This window comes from Alosa sapidissima, chromosome 19 (assembly GCF_018492685.1).
Source record: "Alosa sapidissima isolate fAloSap1 chromosome 19, fAloSap1.pri, whole genome shotgun sequence".
Lineage (NCBI taxonomy): Eukaryota > Metazoa > Chordata > Actinopteri > Clupeiformes > Clupeidae > Alosa > Alosa sapidissima.
In genome coordinates, this window is record NC_055975.1 from 1,314,215 (window position 1) to 1,328,724 (window position 14,510).

The following is a 14,510-nucleotide window of genomic DNA, read 5'->3' on the forward strand; positions in this document are numbered from 1 at the left end:
CCATATTACTAGGTGTGTTTTTTTCTGGGCAATGCTAAATGGGGCTTCTGTTCATGGCTCAGTGAGTTGGTTTAATTTCAGAGCTCATTAGCTACTTGTACTTTATTAGCAGAAACGCTGGATCCCCTTCCAGCACTTAAGCGTGAAGTGGCCATCTCACAGCTACTTCTCCGCAAACAGGTCACACATTCACACACAAACACATACAAATGCCACCCCCAAACACACACACAAAATCACATAAATGCAAAATCATACAGATTGGAGTGATGAATCTCCCAAAATTCACATACTCACACACACACACACACACATTACAGTTTGCACAGTGTGCATCAGTGCATTAACCCTTTGCAGACTGAGCATTCTAAATTCGGTACCTGAGTAGCGATTATGAGTAGTGTGTCGTATGCCAACATGACATACTTAACATAAAATCAAGTCAAGACAAGTCAAATCGGGCAAAATGAACGGCGACACAGAACTCCTTCCGACTGACGATGGCACGGAACACAGAACAGACTCGTGTCACCGACCTTGCCAGACTGTTTGACGACGTCCGACGGCCAATAATCGTGTTAGTGTGTCAAGGCCTTAAGACACTTCAGAATAGTTGGTAACTGAACATGTAACTTCATGTGGCCTTCCTTCATTAGATAACGGCATTTATAGTATTTCTTTTACATATAAACTAGTATTAAAAGGTGTCATTGTCATTCAGTGTGATGTGTGATTTTGTTGCACTAAATATAATATTCCATAATATATATTTCATTTTTTTCAGAATTCATTTTTTTTTTGTAGAATATGTTTCATTAGAGACCTTTCACATGATAGTGTAGCATATACCCCCCATATCACAAAGTTCCCACGGTGTGCATCTGGCCTTAAATATGATTGGGATGCCTCTCCCACCTCAACATCATTCCAGAAAGTGATGGAGGGAGTGCTTGGGATAGCGAGAGTCAGCACAACCAACCTCTGCTGCCAGACTGGGGGAAGCTAATGATCCGCACACTCACAATTATCTATGAGGCTGCTTTCCTCTAGCCTCTCTCCTCACACCATCGCTCCCTTCCTCCACCGACTATATCCTCTGGCCCAGAACCCAACGCAGTGCGGCAACTAGACCGGAAAGGGTTGATATGGGCCGGGAGCGTTCAAACAGCACCATCCCTACCGCTCTTCACTGAAATGATGTGCATGACAGGATTCCAAATGTGTTGTTGGTCACTCACAAGTTCTTCTATGATGATGCGCCACATAGCGGCGTCACTCAGAGTGAATGGGCCTAATTGCTGGTGCGGCAGTTTGTGCGCGGTGTCTGACCAGGTTTAATGGTGGAATTCTAGAGTAGAGACCAGACACAGATACCCAGCTCCCCCTCACTACTACTCTGGCTACAGGCCCATTACAACCTCAGAGACAGAGATGGAGAGAGAGAGAGTGGGAGAGAAAGAAAGAGAGTCATGCATACAGACACAGAGAGAAAGAAAGACATATAGACAGAGATACAGAAAACCAATTATGAGAGAGAGAAACAGACAGTGTGATGTCCGACAGATTTGAGTGAGAGAGTAATTCCTGAAATTACGATGAGGATGAAATATTCATGCAGTGCATTTGAGTGGTGGTGGCTCTGTGGAAGCATCCACTGAGGGACACTCTGGTGTGCTTCACTAAGCGGCTACACTTAATGCTTCTTCAGACCGCATGTGTGGCGACTGTGTGTCAGCTGCGTTACCTGTCCGTTTTCATTTTGGCGACCCGTGTTAAAAGGTTAGAGCGTGCACACTGCTTGCGAGTCACGCATGTCTCAGACACGGCTCGAGCCGCGCTGAAAACGCACACGTGCTAGAAATAGGACCGTTTTTTTCACGCGAGCATATTGAAAGCATTTCCATTCAAAAGAGACAGTGAAGAGATGTTTTAATAGGCAGACTGGCCGCAGCAGTAGTGCATCAAAGACGTTTCTGGTATGAATGCACATATACAACGCGATGCAGCAGCCACAGAACAGACACGCAACGCACACGCCACCTCGCCGGTCTGAACGACCCCATAGAGGTGGATGAGGAAATGTACACACACACAAACACAAACACGCAATCTAGAAATTAAGAAGTCAAGTCAAGAATTTGATCCTATAGATTAAGACAACATAATGTGATGCCAAATATCTCACATACATCACACACAGCTAGAGACAATGGGCTATATTTTAATGGTCTGAAACGGAAGTGTCTTTGTGCAAAACGCAAGTCACTTTGTGGGCGGATCTTGGGCGCTGATGCTATTTTACCGGCGGGATATTTGACTGTTGCGCCCGACGCAAATCTAAAATGGGGTGGTCTGAAGTAGCTACATTAATCATGGGTGTGGTTTGGGCGTAACGTGCAATAAACCAATCAGGGCGTCATCTCACATTCCCTTTAACAACAGGCACGCTTGTTCCATAGCTGATTGCTATTTTGGTGGCTTATTTGCCAGGCGCAGCCAGGAGCGTTCACAGCGCTATAATTACTGTTCAGTTGGGAACAGTCAGCTATTGATTTTTCCTCTTGATAAAATGTAATACAGAATTTTCACAAAGACATACTTTCTGATGTTTTGGGATCACTCTCACTGAATCACGAGATTATGAATGCATGGTGATATTTTTGCAATGTACAATGTAATCTAACATTACCTGTCTATAGACAATGCATATCCTCTGTCAATTAATCTCTTCTCTCCCGTGCTGCCGCTGGGGCATTTGGGTTAAATGGCATCGGCATGCAATTCAACATCACGTCTCCTTAAGTCATCTAATATTTCCTAATTTATGTCATCAACACATCCGTGATTCGTGAAAATGTGTACAGTACGCTAGATTTATGCCTATTTTGTCACATTTTAATGGACACCACACTGATTTCCCTCGAGTGGTAGGCCTAATATTTTTCTTTGAAATTATGTATGGTTTACCGAAATGGGAACTACGTTGTATAGATGAGTGGAGCGAAGTGTGCGTTGCGCAGCACAGGCGGTCTGTGAGAAACAGTTTCCAAGTTGACCTAACTTTCAACTCTGCACATTATCCCATTAACTGCATGACAGTAGGCTATTTACAATATTTTCTGTTAAGTGGAGTTTATAAACACGTTATCATCAACTTAATGCACGCACAACATTTGTTTGAGCAGGAGAGAGAATAACAATGAATGGATGCAGCAACTACAGAAATTGTAGCCATACTTGCTGCTTTCTTGTAGTATTTGCTGGTTAACAGCACATAAAAGCTGATTTAAGCTACAGTAATTCACTAACTCAAGACTTTAAGGCCATCATGGATATACAACGTTTTTTGGAAATAACGAAAGGATGGGGGGAACATAACAAAGCTTGGAGTTATTTCAGATGGGCTACAACAAGGTAGGCAAAATTGTGGTGCTTAAAACCTTAGCGCAGCTGGAATAATGCTTAGGCTGATGTTAAAGCGCACACGATGTTTAAAGCCATACACAACGGTAAATTTGAACAAAGGTAGATGTTGTACTATATAAGCTACTAAATTTGTAGGTCACCAATGCACGAACAAAACCGGGAAATGGACAAATATTATCAAGGCTTTGAATGTTTCCGTCTGTGCACGAGGGTGTCTGTAGATTGGTGTGCAACGCATTCATTCATGCAGGCCTGTGGTCATGCATGCGCCCTTAAAATAGCATCTGCATTTGCACCACAGACGTTAGACCAGGGAGTTCCTGGTCTGTGGCGGAATTGTTTTCTGAAACTGCAAAATATCAACAGTGAACAATTGTGCCGGAACACGCCCCATCTTTTCACTGAACCGCCCCGGTGGGCGCAATCGAATTCCCTAATTTACAGGCACGTACCTGTGGAGGGAAAATTCCAATATGCGCTGACTGCAAAATAGGAAAGGCAAAAGCGTGAGTAAACAAAGTCAATTGCGCTGGGACGCATGATAGAGCCCAATGTCTACAGTCACATCTAAATCAAATCAAATTGAACTGAGGTATCAATGGAATTTGAACAGTGAACACTGAGACAGGAGAAACTCTGCAGAGGGAAGGCACAGCTGTGTATATATTCAACTGGAGGCCTAGGGAGAAAGAAGCATTCACACTTCACACACACCAAACCCCGGACCCCACCCCACACACACACACACCCTCCCCACCTCCCCATCTTATATAAACTGTCAGTTGCTGGAGCTGTTGTTTTCACACCACTGCTGGCTCCTCCATCTGAGTAATGCATCACGTGCTGGCCATGGGTACAGACAGGAAACTCAACTAACATGTGTATGTGAGAAAGAGAGAGAAAAAGCAGGAGGGATGTAGGTTGGATGGGGGGAGATGGTGAAGAAGAAAAAAAAAACGAAGAGAAGAGCAGTTAAGAGAGAGTCAACTTTCCACAACCCAGCTGGAGCCTGTGAATTCCACGCGCTCACCGCCGTGAAACGATGCAGGAGTAAGTTATTAAAGCGCCTGGGATGCCCACATATCACCTTACTCCATCTCACACTGTGGGACCACACCGGGCCTCTCTCTCTCTCTCTCTCTCTCTCTCTCTCTCTCTCTCTCTCTCTCTCTCTCTCTCTCTCTCTCTCTCTCTCTCTCTCTCTCTCTCTCTCTCTCTCCCTCCCTCCCTCCCTGTGATGATGAAAATGAGAGGGCTTCCTAACATCTCGCACCAGTGGTGATATCAAATGGCAGCAGAACAAGCCATCCTCTCCTTTTTCACCAGCCAAACGTGCAAACGAACACACTCCTCCACGTGGAAATTACATCTTCCTCCCTAACCACCCTTCTTTTTCTCTCCTTCATTTGATCAAGTCACCTGTGGAAATTATAAACTCTGCGCCTGATAAACTTGGCTGTGTCGATACACTGTGTAGTTTCTTCCTCCCCTGTAGCAACACAAGGGGGTTTTAATGAAAAGCTTTGATTTCCCCCAGCACCATTGCCGCCGCTACCGTAGCCGTAATAGAGCGCTTCAGCATGCGGCAGAGACACAGGGCGTGCTAATGCACTTTTGAATAATTTACACAGCAAATCTGTCCTCATCACAATCAAGCAGCCATGAAACAGGAGTCAATATTGTGAATGCTGTCTCATGCTGAGAGAAGGTACATCGACACTGCTCCTGGGCTGAGAGTGAAAAAGAGCGAGCAAGCGAGACTTTTTTTTTTGGAGGGGGGGGTGTTAAAACTAAATGGTAGAATCTGTATTCAAAAGCTGCCCTTTTGCTGCTGAGTGAGGGGATGATTGCCCAAGTTGTGGTTACCGGCCAACTGATTCAGTGGGGAAAAGCCACGCTTTTTGATAAATCAATTTCAACAGAGGCAAGCTACCACTTTAGTGTGCGTATGTGAGCCTGATCTTTCCTCTGAGAAAGCCAGGTCATGTTAAATGTGTGAATGCCACGACCAAAGCCAGGTTGCCGTGGCCTTCATCCTTCATGTAAGCAGCAGCGTGGGAGCGGAGCAGAATCCGTCCATGATTATTCTTGGAAAGCCACGAGGCGGAGTCAGGGAAAATGTCATGGCCGGAGTCTAATGAAGGGCCTTGGGGGAAATAAGTTAGATCAATTATTTAAAGTCTTTCATTTGAAAACGTCAAAAAGTGTGCCTCGATGATGTGCGCACGGCGGCTGTGGCGGTGGCAGCAGGAAAGGTCAGCAGCGAGTTGGAAGAGCTTAATTAACCTTGGGCCACCTTCTGCACACAATTATTTCTGTCACAGATCCGCAGGCCTGGACTCTCTGCTCTCCACTCATAAACACACACACACACGCACACACACGCACACACACACGCACACACACACTCACACATGTACACACACATGATGTAACTGATTGCATACATGTGTATCTGTGTGTGAGTATCACCTTTTGTAAGTGTGTGCATACATATGAGTGTGTGTGTGCTTGAGTATGTGTGGAAAGAGTGAGAGATATAGGGCTGATGAAGCTCCTCAGTGTAGGCGTCTTTGATGTTGTGTGATGTTTGCAGGGCCGTTGCTAGGGGCCTGTTGGCCCCGTGGGGCCCTGTGTGGGTGTGCTGCCTGCAGTGTCAGGGGCCCCTCTGTGGGCTCTCCGGCTCTCGGGCTCAGAGCTGATGCCTTCTCCATCTGCCGGCCCTCTCTCTCTCTCTCTCTCTCTCTCTCTCTCTCTCTCTCTCATGCTGCTACACTGGCTCTCGCATTCCTCAACTCCACGTGAAGAGAACAGGCTTCCACCCTCTCTGTCTCTCTCTCTCTTTTTTTTCTTTTTTTTCTTCCTTTTGCTCCCGTCTTTACCTCTCCCTCCTACAGGACCTCTGCCGTCTGGCTGTTTTAAGGGTCATTTTGACACTGAAGGGAAGTGTGTGTGTGTGTGTGTCAGAAGATGACTTAAGAGCGGCAGCATATGCTAACCTCACTGCCCACGCCTTTTTCACTCTGTTGGCATGGAAATCGTATCTGGACCATAATTATACATACACGGTCTGATTTTCAGCATTGTCACAATGTGTGTGTGTGTGTGTGTGTGTGTTTCTGCCCCTGCACCCACAGCTCCAGCACCTATGGTGAGGGAGCTAGTATTCCCAGGGCTGAAGTGCCTCCTTCTCTACCCTCTCTCTTTGTGACTCCGCTCAGGGGGGCTCAGGAGCGCTAATTGCCATGCCGTTGCGCTAATTCTGTGTTTCTGGGTTAGGGGCCAGCTGTCAGGTCCCCAGGGCCACTCCATCAGCCCTGGCTGCCCTGGCTCCACGCACAGCAGGAAGATAGAGGATGGGTGATTAGCCCTGCTTTACCCCTCATGGGACTTCACTTTCTGTTTGTCTTTCCACCCCTTTTTCTTTTCCTCTCTCTCTCTCTCTGACACTCTGGCTCTTTCTTTCTGTCTCTTTTTTCCGTCTCTCTCTCTCTCTCTCTCTCTCTCTCTCTCCACAACACAGGAAGTGAAAGTAAGGAACAGGATGATGGGGAGCACAAATGCATGACCGCTTATTTTCTGTTTCTCTCCGATTTTCTTCAAAGTCCAAAGATACTTTGAGAGGTGGATGGGACTTGCTGACTGTTGTTTATGAATGGTTAATTGACTCTCTTTTGAGCTGTGTGTGTGTGTGTGTATTAGCTGTGCCACTGAATGACAAGGCTGACATGTCAACACCACTTCTGAGGGAATACCGCTGCTTTTTCTGCCATCAAAAGCACCCCAGGAGAAACACCCGATGTGGTTAGTCATGAGTGCTTCATACACACACCACACACAAACACACACACACACACACACACACAGGCCTACAACAGCAAATAACACTCACACAGAAGATCAATACTGCAGCAAAGTTGCCATTCTTTTTCATGTTCTTAGATGAAGTGCCGATCGCAGTGTGTTTTGGGTCTGCATCATGACCAGCTTTGCTCGACAACAAAGCCGGCAGTGTTGTGTCCGCAGGCAGCGCGACAAGTTTTAATGATTAGCTAATTACCGGCTAAATTAATTGGACGTAATCCGTTCAATGAGGCAGGGGGAGTTTATCTATCAGAAAGAGGGAGAGAAGTGTGTGCTGTGGTGACCACATACGGCCAGACTAGAACACGTGCAGCAACAACTGGTAAACAAAAACACCAATCACAGGGCACACATTTGCATCACAACATAAAAAAAAGCACACAAACACAATCATTATGAACTCCCCGGCTCCCAAAGCTATTACACAGCCAGTGTAATCTAAGAACAATCCCACAATGCAACACTTCAAATGTAGTACACCTCCCCCCCCCCCCACCACAAACACACCACCTCCTCCTTCCTTTGGCTCCATTCCCGTCACCAACAACAAATCACAAGGCTGTATCACAGTGTATTTCCCTAAATATAGTCCAATAACTCACATTTGCAATCTAGCTGCTGCGCTGTGCGTGGTGTGGGTGCGATGTGTGGGCCTGGGTGCTGGAGATCCCGCGTGATTGAGTGCAGGGGAAGGTACTTTGCGTGCAAGCGCGCGTCCCAGGAGGGGCTGCTCATATTTGCATTGAAATGAGTCGACTCGGCTGAGTGCAGCGGGTCGACAGGGGCGTTGCTCAACTACCTCCCACCACCCCAATACACACACACTCACATGCCACCTGCCAGGTGTCCCCCCATCCCAGGACAAGGGCCACTCTGGAGGGGGAGTGGATTAAGGTTCATGTCACAGCATGCTGACCTGAGCCTGGAGCACAGGTTCCTGCTGTACTGTAACCAGACAGGGGGTTGGCTGTGCAGTGACCGAGAGGTGGCTGGTCCTGGCAGGGCAGCCTGCAACGAGAGAAGGCTAAGCTATGTGAATGATGTATCACACCACAACCACTAACCATGGGCCTCATAAACAAAATAAATAAATGATAAAGTAGAAACTATCTACATTTCTTGGCAGCTACCAACACATGCTTGTACTTTCATGTGTGTTAGCCTCCTTGCTTGACTACACGGTAACTATGTCATTTAATTATATATTCAACCAAATGAGTATTCGAATTATGTGTGTGCGCGTGTGTGTGTGTGCGCGCGCGCGCGTGTGTGTGTGTGTGCGTGCATGTGTGTGTTTATGGGTGTGTGTGTGTGTACACGTGTGTGTGTGTGTGTTTGTTTGTGTGTGTGTGTGTGTGTGTAAGTGAGAGAGAGAGAGAGAGAGAGAGAGAGAGAGAGAGAGAGAGAGAGAGAGCATATTTGCTAGTGTGATGAGAAATGAAGCTCTGAGAATTTAAACCCGAAGAGTGGTGCCTCATAAAAGTGCCCGTGGGCAGAGCACATCTGGCCAGGACGTCCAAATCACCGGAGGACGGGCGAATGAAATGCGGCAGGGAGACAGCAGCGCAGACCGCAAACACTCCCGCTGGTTTGACAGCCCTGGCTGTGTGCCGCATAAGATGAATATAAAGCATATTCTCTAATGGCCCTCCACTCTGCCACAGGTAGGGTGCATAAAACACACACACACACACACACACACACATATACATTCACACACACATTTTTGAGAGTGACAGTGTGTGTGTGTGTGTGTGTGTGTGTGTGTATTGGTCCAAAGGGATGAGCATGTCTCTTGTACACATCCTTAACTATCATCCTTAACTATTGTGCAGCACAAACATTTCAGTGTGTTTCCTGTCACGTGATTTTAGCATGTGTTTCTGCATCTCTGTAAGCTCTGAAGTAGGTAGTGTGTGTGAGTGTGTGTGTGTGTGTGTGTGTGTGTGTTGTGTGTGCGCATGGGCGGTGGAGCAGACAGACCAGTAGGCAGTAGGTAGTGTATGTGTGTGTGTGTGTGTGTGTGTGTGCATGGGCGTTGGAGCAGACAGACCCGAGGCTGCTCCTGCAGGATGGGGCTGTCACTTGTGACCGATGGCCTCTGCTGGAGCCATCCAACCATCCATCTCACAACCCTGCCCTGGGTATCTGTGTGTTTGTGTGTGTTAGTGTGTGTATGCATATGTGTGTGTGTGTGTGTGTGTGTGTGTGTGTGTGTGTTTGGTGTTTGGTCTCAAGTTGTTAATTGCAACTATATGCAATCATGTGTATGCGTATGAATGTGTGGAAATGTGCTTGTGTGCATGCATCTTTCTGAAAGCATGTGTATGCACTTGTATAGATGTATAGATGTTCATCTCAGTGCATGTGTGTGTGTGTGTGTGTGTGTGTGTGTGTGCATGGCAATGTATGTTTCTGTGTGTTTAACATGATGCATAGCAAACTGATTTTAGCTGTGTCAACTGCATGCTAATATCACAGCCAGGGGAGAGTTCCTCTTGTCCTTACGAAAGTGCATCCACTGTATCACTGCTTGTGTGTGTGTGGTTGTGTGTGTGTGCGTGCGTGAGTGTGATAATATGAGCGTGTGCCAGCATGCGACAACCCTTTGTTGTGTTTACACTGGTAAAAAATAGTATGTGTCTATGTGTACACTGGTGGGATTTATCTGTGTGTGTGTGTGTGTGTGTGTGTGTGTGTGTGTGTGTGTGTGTGTGTGTGTGTGTGTGTGTGTGTGTGTGTGTGAGAGAGAAAGAGTAGATGAGTGTGTGGGCCCTGCTAGGTCTCCCTGCACTCAGCATTAGCTATGGATTGCAGTGCGTCTCTATTGAGTGTTGTTTATTGGTAATCAATACGCACACAGGCTCCTGATGGCTTACACTCATTACAGCGCTTTAATAACAGAGCAGCTAGCAGCCACTACCAGTCTGCACAGTGTCGGGTGAATTAGGAAATGTTCTCAAAGTAGCCTTATGGCTGAAAGCTGCTTGGGATCCCCCCTGTCAAGCAATATAACCATACAAACGCGCACACTCATTGTTTCAAAAGGAGTAAATTCGGCTTCGTCAGAACTGAGCTGTGGACGACACGGCACGGCATGCCCAATTGAAAATAAATTAACGCAACGCAACACAGACCCCGCTTCTCTCGCGTCAGTCACTGACAGTAGCCTAGAATAAATGCATGGTGAAAAAAACTTCACCATGACAAAGACATCGTAAAACACTGAAAGTTAATATTTTGTCACTATAACATACATCTGTCCTTTGTCAAATGTGTTATTTTCCAAGTAGCCTAGTGCGTAATTCTGCTTCATAAAGTTGAACAAATACATTTGCTTATTTCACAGAAAAATATAAATAGCCAGTTAGGGTCTACAGTGCAGAGTTGGTAAGTTATGGTAGGCCAACTTGAAGTGAACATACAAACAGGGGAAATTCTTTCTCTAGTAGCTGAGTAGCCTCAGGTGCGCACGTAGACATAAGGCTCTCACGACAATCACACCGTTAAACTTAATAGGTTTAATAATAATAATAGGTTAAAACTTAATAGGTTTAATAAAAAAATTAATAATAAAAATAGGTTAACATCACTCTAAGTTCGCCGTCAAGCAAGGCAAACGATGATTTGAAGACATCTGTTTCGTTGGAAGGGCAAGGGGTAGCAACAGGGCAACACAGAGACAGGCCCGATGGCAGGGCTGTTATGAGAGTATTAAAATATGGGATATTCTACGGGAAAACATTAAAACGGCAAGACAGCGGGGGGAAGTTAAAGTTATGCGTTGTTTCGGTCCCCGTGCACAGGGATTATTTGTCATATTATTAATCACATATGATTATTTGTGAAATTGTGCAAACAGGCGCAACACATTTGAAAAGGAAGGACTGGTAGCATGCAAGCTCAGGGGAAAGATTGATTTAAGAACGTTAGTGTGTGGCTGTGGCGCAAAGCAGCGCGGGCGGAAGACAGCGACAATTGGCAGGGGAGGGTCATGTCTTTATTAACAATTCTGTCGGAGGGTCATTGAACAATTTCTAGCAGGCAAGGGAGGGTTATGCAACTTTTGACTGAAGCACTCAAAATTCCTCCGGTGGCCCCTTCAATAAATAACGAACAGTCCCTAGATTGCTGCTGGGCTATATGTCTTGATTCATGTCTGTTAACAACTCATTGCCGTCAAAAGCGTAGCCTATCTCGCGGTAACATCCATTACAAACAAACATGCAATGTGAACATCTGGGATTGGGAAGAGCACTAAATGCTCTACTGAATAAGCACGAAGTCAAACCTTTAAATGACAAACACTCTTTAATAATCAAAAAATTAACCGCTAATGAAGTAAACTTGTGACCATCAAAAATCGTTTATCGCCTGTAACTCCGTGATAACAGGACATAACAGGAAGGCATTTGGCTGAGCAACGGAGGTTAATATGCTCTATATTTTGTCCAAATGATGTCTGTCTATCATCGTTGCACTCGGAGAAAACCAGAATGTTTAATTTGTCCTGCGTTTCTTCTACGGCTGCAAACAGGATTCACTCGCAGTTAACCAAATATTTCTTTATTAGGGCAGGGCAGGGCAGGCATATTTCTGGCAATTCAATTATTTCTAAACCAGTCTACTAAAGTCTGTAGTGAAGTCTGTGTAGGGTTTTCCAGGCTCCATTTCTTTTTACGAGACACCCTGCTCACTTGAGCCATCTACCGGTTGTTTGGGTTGTTTCAGCGTCTCACTGGGAAAATACAAATTAAAGTTGCGTGATACCGCGTGATCCCACGCGCGGACCGCGAGTGAAGCTGGCCAAGTCGAAGCACTGCCCACTGTATTTAAGAAATTTCAGTAGGCGTGTTCAATACTTTTTCCCTGTGCCATTCCACTTTTTTATTCATAACTTTACTTATGGACATTAATGTTTGGATTTTTTTTATATGTGTGGATTACCTAAGTTAATACTAATGTATGGTGAAAATTTTATGCAAGTAGCCTCACTGGAAGTATACTTACTGAAAAAAATGTTGACGTGTTCAATATTTATTTTCCCCGCTGTAATATATTTTTATTTAGTGATGAAAAATAACCTTTCTGCGTTCCATATCTGTGACACGAACTAATCTGACTTGACCCGAGTTTGCGTGTTAGCCTGTGTGTGCACTCATGATGATTCTCTACAATAACTTTTTACTACATTGCCATTAACAAAGTAAAGGCAAATAGGTGTTACTTTGTCTAACAAATTGCGATGCAATGTGAGCCTTGAATTGGATGCAATGCAGGAATTTGCTACAATCTCAAAACCGGATTATGAATATGCTTTGCCATAGTCATGATAGCATTAGATTATGAAAATGCACCACAACACACAAAAGCGTGGGGTAAGTCAAGCTATATGAAGTTATTATTTTGCTGTCACTTCGTCTATTTTATAACCCAGAAGGATGTACTTGGTATCAAATGATAGCTCTGTGTCTCCTCTTTCATCTGACATGCATGACATATCTATTCAATCACAGGTTCACAAGTAATTCAAATGAGAGTAATGGATGTGCAACGTTGGTTTTTGTACATGGCGTTATTATTTTGCAGTCACTTCGTCTGTTTCTATAACCCAGAAGGATCGATATACTTGATACCAATAGATAGCCCTGTGTCTCCTCTTTCATCTGATATGCTTGCCAAATCTATGCGATCACGGGTTCACAAGTAATTTGAACGAGAGTAATGGTGAACGCAGAGAAGTATAGACTGTAAAATGCAATTTGATTTAATTTCATGTTTTCTTTTATTTTCATACTTGATCGCACAGACAACAGTCTCGTTGGAAAGCCCCACTTCTGCTTTGTCACACAATAAAGGTTTCATCTTGCTGTGATGAACAGTTCTGGAGCAATGTAACAGAGAAGAAAGGGTGTGTTTTTTGACGCACTTTGCGTCCATCGGGTTCTAAGGGTTAAAATTAAATGGTGCTAAAATTAAAATAAAACCTAGATCAACAAATCATTCATTATGCCTAAACTAAGATTAATGTGATCCTTATTGGTGCAACCCAACCATAGACATTCAAACACATGCAAAAAACAGACATGCACACACAGCTGCAACAAACAGTCTGGATGCAAAACTAACTTTTAGGAAGCTTTTCCACCACAGAAATCCAGCACTAAAAAGACACACTTCTTCACTCCTTTCATACAATACACACACCCACAAACGTGGGTAGCAGCACAGGCTTGAGAAGACACAGCTCCACTGATACGCTTCCACACTTTCCTCTATTTGTCTTGGGGTCAGCGTCTCCATGAGCTCAGTGCATGATTGGACCCTACATAGAAAGGCATCATGGGATAGACGTTCATGTAGACAGTGAGACTCCAGTAGTCACACTCTGAGTAGATTGCTCAATGTATTACACATTTATCGTCACAAAAAGTGTGTGTGTGTGGATGCTGCTCTCTAAGGGACAGTGATGCAAGTGAACGATTCATTGGTGGTGTGTCATGATCTCACTAAAACAAACAGCTTCAAGAGTCAGGAGAGGTGTCTGCTCCAAATGCACGTACACACACACACACACACACACACACACACACACACACACACACACACACACACACACAGCTTTATCTGCTGTTGAGGGAGCGCTCTTTTTCTTGGTATTTACTGACTTACTCATGTAGAATGTGCAGCATTTGTGCCACAGTTCGCACACACACACACACACACACACACACACACACACACACACACACACACTCATAGAAACGTCTGTCTGCAGTCTAGGCCACTCTCTCCGGACATGGAAAAAAGGCATTGTTGGCGGTAATAAGCCTGAAGGTTACTGCATCTCACCAGCGACAAATCACATCTGATATGCGAGGACCAGCCATCCATCAAGTACTACCGCCAGTGTCTCACGAACACACACAAACACACACACACCCACACAGGAGAGATATGACCCTTTGATGCTGGAGGAGAGAGAGAGAGGTGGGGGGAAGGGAGGGGCACATGCTGTTACTACTGAACTGAATGATGCTGTGTGTGTGTGTGTGTGTGTGTGTGTGTGTGTGTGTGTGTGTGTGTGTGTGTGTGTGTGTGTGTGTGTGTTTTCGACGCTCTTCATTATGGCGACTGCTGATAATGGTGCGGCACGAGGGCTTCACGCCACAGCCCACTTCACATGGTGTGTGTAATTAACTCGACAATGTAACCTCCAG

General features: G+C 45.2%; 1 protein-coding gene and 1 long non-coding RNA gene across 3 annotated transcripts in view; one reads left to right on the forward strand and one right to left on the reverse strand.

Moving 5' to 3' along the window:
* Nucleotides 1-10,752, forward strand: part of LOC121693281 — a 14,375-nt gene extending 3,623 nt beyond the window's left edge. The window contains exons 3-4 of the long non-coding RNA XR_006025453.1: nucleotides 7,849-7,851; nucleotides 10,740-10,752. This is a non-coding gene — a long non-coding RNA (uncharacterized LOC121693281). The remainder of the gene's footprint in view (nucleotides 1-7,848; nucleotides 7,852-10,739) is intronic.
* The window catches only part of pacrg (PARK2 co-regulated), a 204,136-nt gene that overhangs the window by 60,297 nt on the left and 129,329 nt on the right, over nucleotides 1-14,510 (reverse strand). The gene's annotated exons all lie outside the window — the stretch shown is intronic.